Source organism: Cupressus sempervirens, chromosome 2 (assembly GCF_028749045.1).
Source record: "Cupressus sempervirens isolate cs-2001-9-10 chromosome 2, ASM2874904v1, whole genome shotgun sequence".
NCBI lineage: Eukaryota > Viridiplantae > Streptophyta > Pinopsida > Cupressales > Cupressaceae > Cupressus > Cupressus sempervirens.
This window is the reverse complement of record NC_143119.1, coordinates 746,086,128-746,091,739: the sequence shown is the minus strand read 5'-3', so window position 1 is coordinate 746,091,739 and position 5,612 is coordinate 746,086,128. Positions and strand designations below refer to the sequence as shown.

At 34.2% G+C, this 5,612-nt stretch overlaps 1 pseudogene; it reads left to right on the top strand.

Annotated features, from left to right (window-relative positions):
- The first annotated feature begins 369 nt into the window (after nt 1-369).
- On the top strand, nt 370-2,876 carry LOC149575551 (2-succinylbenzoate--CoA ligase, chloroplastic/peroxisomal-like; annotated as a pseudogene).
- Nucleotides 2,877-5,612: the final 2,736 nt, after the last annotated feature.

Below are 5,612 nucleotides of genomic sequence, written 5' to 3'. Positions count from 1 at the left end.
TGGCAAGCTTTGATTGTCCATCAAAATAGTGTTGCAAGCACTTCTACAAATCTGAGCTATAGTATGTAGCTTTCCATGCAAAACAACTTGAACATTTATTTCTTTATTAAAAGAGGGATAAAGCTTATTCAAACTCAAAAGAGATTACAATCAAAGAGCACAAAAAAGAGAGCATTAAATGTATATGAATTTGTTTGAACTCTGAATCTTAGCAACACAAACACAAAGTTCAATTCAGACATCTTGTTAGTGCTAATAGTTTTTTAATCAATTTCTTCAGTAGATGACTAAATAGACCCTACTTGTTAGTGCTACTAGTTTATGCATGTGGAATTCTTCTAAATTTTGATTGATTTTGTTTAGATAGAAATGTTGAACTCAACTGGATTTTTTATAGTGATTAGTGCAAAGTCTATTGGAGTATATGCAGGAGGGTTCCATGACCTTGACTTTCGTTGGGAAATAGATTCAATAGCTCACATCTGCTTTACATTAGGTGTTCTACACTCTTTTAGAGATGCTTTCCTCTATGTGCTTAGAATGTTAATGCTCTGTCACTTTTATTTTCTAGGTACAACATCCAACCCATAGGGAGTAGTAATCAGCCATGATGCACTCATTGTTCAGTCAAAAGAAAAGATTGCCATTATAGATACAATCATAATGAAGTAATCAATCTCTTGAATATTTATGGTTAATTTATGGATTGTGTGTTAGAGCTCTGCACTTTGTAGTTATTATGCTTCTCACAACACATGTCCCAATTTAGCAAATCAAAAATTTGTCAATTTAAAAAATAGTACAAAGAGTACAACCACCCTTAAACTTCACATACTAAGGAAACATTAGGCTTGGAAAAAGTAAGCCAACTTTGACTATTTAACAGTTTAGCCTAGGAATCAAACTTTAATGTGTGATGTTTAAGCCATCAACTACAAAAAATAATTTAAGAATTATTTTCAAGATGAATCCAAATTATAGAATCTAGAAAATTCTCATTTGTTCTTCCTCATATCACATTTGACAGGTTTATCTTCACACTTCTCCACTATGCCACATTGGTGGAATCTCTTTGGCGTTGGCCATTGTACTGGCAAGAGAATGCCATGTCTTTATACCCAAGTTTGAAGTAGCTTCTACTCTATTTGCAATACAAAGATACTCTGTATCAATGATGATCACTATACCAACTATGCTTGCTGATATAGTTACATTTTGCATCAATTCGAAGTACGCTAATAATAACTTTTACTTGTGTAACTGAATTCTCCTACTAAAAACATAAAAATTAAAATGTTTTATTCAAACCATTCCAAATTTCAAACTCTCTTGGCAAAACATGGTTTCTTTTGTTTGTCAAAACCTAGTAGAAATAAGAGGTCTTATCAATATGTAGTAAAGCTATAGTAAGAAGAGATGTAGTCATTAATAATCTTTTGGAAAATGTGGTTGCACACAAGTTAGAACCAAACCCAAGTGTTGAGCAGAAGGAACATTTGTTGAGCAAATATTTTCCATGGAATAGGAATCTCAACTATATTGTCAACAAGAAGATCAAATACTACCCACATATATCACTATAATGTTTGTACTTGAAAAATTGCTTTGTATGTTTGTTGCTTTTGTAAAACTATAATGTTTGTAAAGGCTAAAAATGAACTTGCAGGAATAAATTTAATTTGGACACTACTAATTTTCTATCCCTCATACTTCTACAATGGAAGAAAGAAAGGAGAATCAATGCTATGTTTTTCAATTCTTGAGAAGATACTTAATGGAGTTGGAAGCTTGTCACCACAATTTATCAAGAAAGTCACTGAAATTTTTCCAAGAGCTCAGATCTTTTTGGCTTATGGTTAGTTTATAGTCTTCTTTAATAATAGGAAAGGGAGATGACAAAATCATTGAAAACTCCCCCATTTAATGATTTCTATTAACCTTTATGTCATGTTATTTTCTTTCATGTAGTTGCATTTATTTACCTATTTCATATTACTTCCTAAGGAGACCTAATTCTACTTCTTTTTCTAAACTCTTATTTGTTATTATTTTAAAAAAGGTATGACTGAGGCCTGTTCCTCAATGACTTTCACTCTTGCCCACAATCCAATAATTTGACAAGGTAGTTTTACCAAAATACAGGATTATTCCATGGATCCAACCAATCAGAATAATTTTCAAGATTATCGAATAGGAGTTTTTGTGGGAAAGCCTGCTCCTCATGTGGAAATACAAATAGAACATAGTGATGAATGTCTTGAATCTAATAACTTATACAATGTGGGGACTATAATGAAAAGAGGCCCACATGTGATACTAAAGTATTGGGGCCAAAATGATTCAACCACAACAACATTGAGTGAAAATTGATGGCTAAATATAGGGGATCTTAGATGGATTGATGAAGAGGGAAAATTATGGCTTCTTGGCCAATCTAAAGACATGATTAAAAGTGGTGGAGAAAATGTTTATCCTTCCGAGGTGAGTGTTTCTCTTCTAGCTCAATGCCAACTTATAATAACATCATCTGTTGTAAAATTATACCCATAAAATCATCTTGTTCTATTGTGGCAATTTATTTTGTTATTGGTCTAGATATGTTCACCTCTGCTCAATTACTTTTGGCACTTTTTGGTTCTTTTTAAAGTCTCCCATCTACAAAAACTTAAGTTGTTTCAAAAAAAGGCACTTCAACTTTAGTTGCTAAGCATAATTTTCATCGATGGTCAAGATGATACTCATCTATTTCATATATGCCAGTAAATAATTTTCTACCATCACAGGTGGAGAAGATCCTATTATAGCATCCAAGGATTTTGGTAGCTATCATTATCAGAATCCCAGATCCAAGTTTTATTGAAATTATTATTGCATGAATCTATCTAAGGGACAGTTGGCACTCGGAACATCAGGATTTTACAATGCTGAACAATGTAGCTATGAATGAGCAAAGTTGATAGTCCTAATTCATGTTTTTAGAAAATTGTCCTAATTAGAGTGTTTTAGGTTGGATATAGTTGATTTGAGTTGATTTTTTTTTGGGTTAAAAGCTTAGTATGCTTGAGCAAGAGAATAATGTAGGATTTGAGGAAAAGTGCACAACAAATCCATGAAGCCCAAGAAAACCTACATGCATAAAACTTGTCACAGAGAAGAAAAAGACAAGAAGAGGCAAGGGTTTGATCTGAAAAACTCAGATGAAGAAAATATTATTCAACAGATCTTCAGAATAAAAAATACAAAGTGATCAATCCTTATAAAAGGAGATCGAAACCCGAAAAGGGTAACCTAAAGCCTAAGAAAGCTAGGTTGCACAATATAATTAATAAAATATTAATTATATGCACCTACAAGATAGCTTAAGCAAACTAGAGTAATAGGAAACTTAATTAATTAAATCAAAGTGATTTAATTAATAAGTGAAAATAGCTAATTACTCTAACACCCCCCCTTAAGTGAAGCTTAGGAGGTAAGCTAACCTAGCACAACTATGAAAGCAAAGAGATGGGTCTCAGCAATAAGGCCTAATCAGGTACCCAATCACAAAAAAATCTCTATAAAGAGGAGAAATAGAGAAAACCACATGGGAAAAACCCTACTCCAAAAAGAGATAGCAAAGAATGTTCTAGAAGAAGGAACAAAGAGATCAAAAGAGAATCACTGAAGCATGAAGAATCGCAAAACTCTGTCAAAATACTAATCTGTAGAACCTCCATGGAAATAGAAGGCACGAACCGAGCGTGTCTATATGGTAGATGATCCATCTCACTGAAATGCATAGGTAGCCAGCCACTACAATCACCTAGTATGTAGGATCAAGTACTAAATACATAGCTCACACCAATGAACCATCAACCAAAGAAGCATAGAACAACAATATAACCCTCCCTTAAGGTAGGTGAGGTGACAAGAAACTGAAAAGGTGGGCCAAAGAATCTCCTAGAACATAAGAACCAGACACATCGAGAGTGAGGTATAGACACCAATAAAGGCACGTGTCATCGACACTGCATGAGGCAAAAGAGAAAGAGGGCCTATAAGTGGCAAACAACTATCCCCCCATGGCACTTTATAAAATAGTGCGATTACAACAAACCACAATGATGAAATGGATCCTGAAATGCAAGAGTGGCACTTTATCTCAGTGCATTTGCATAAAGATGTTTACAATGAATATCGATAATGATTAGAAAAAACATAAGGCTGAAACAATAGTAAGTAGAGCCCAAAACGAAGCAACTAAAGCAACAAAATAGATCCCTGGACCTGAAACAATGAGGATATCCACCAGAATGCTAAAATGCAAAAGACTGAATAGGATGTTCCTAGAATAGAATCTAGAACAACAACTAGCATCACTGGAAAGAACACAGAAAGAGCTTTTCGATGATATAAAGAATTCCAAAAATGAAGATCGGATGCTCAAGATACGCCTCTCGGAGTGCAAAATAGAACATCCAGATTTGACTGCCAAAATAGGCAACCAAACTGCATCAAAAACCAAAAACACCTACACCATCATCTTCATCTTGGAACCAGCTTTCCAACACATTTTTTGGATCGAAAAAATACGTCTGTATGCTCAAGTTACAGAAGAAAAATCGACAGCGCCTCTAAAAATGCATGAAAATTTATTTTTTCTAAAAATAAAAATAATAATAATAAAACTTCATAAAAAATGCACTACCCAAGGAGTGGAGGAAGAGTGGAGGAGGGCGGCCGAGTTGTTGGCGACGCTGGTGGGTAGGAGGTGCCATTGCGGTGGAGGTGTCGTGGAGCCACTGCAGAGCTGCTAATGAATTGCTGAGTGGTAACTACAGTGGTTAACTAACTACTAGCAGATTAAAAAGCTACAATTTTTTTTTGGTGATTTTTTTAATTTTTTGCCTCGAACAATGTGCCAAGGGTCGTACGAGCCTTCTTGGCAAAAAATTTTTTTGCCTCCCAGATCAATGTTGTCCAAATTGGACAAATTTTATATCAAAATGGGGTTTTGACGCCTTCTGAATCCATCCGTGAGGTTAGTTTGCCCTCAAACTGCTTCAAAAATTAGTGACCCCCTTGTTTTCTCAGAAAAAGCCCAAAAAAACACTAGATCTGATCCACCAAACCCTTTTTATCCCCTTTTCTTGAAACATCGAACAAGCTATAGTAGATCTAGCTCTGATACCATGTAGGATTTGAGCAAAAGCACACGAAAAATCCACAAAGCCCAAGAAAACCTACATGCAGAAAACTTGTCACGAAGAAGAAAAAGACAAGAAGAGGCAAGGGTTTGATCTGAAAAACTCAGACGAAGAAAATATTATTCAACGAATCTTCATAATAAAAAATACAAAGAGATCAATCCTTATAAAAGGAGATCGAAATCTAAAAAGGGTAACCTAAAGCCTAAAAAAGCTAGGTTGCACAATATAATTAATAAAATATTAATTATATGCACCTACAAGATAGCTTAAGCAAACTAGAGTAATAGGAAACTTAATTAATTAAATCAAAGAGATTTAATTAATAAGTGAAAACAACTAATTACTCTAACAAATAATATGATATACGTTGCAAAAGCACACAAAATAAGTAATATCATTTTTTTGTAGAAGTCAGTCACAGGA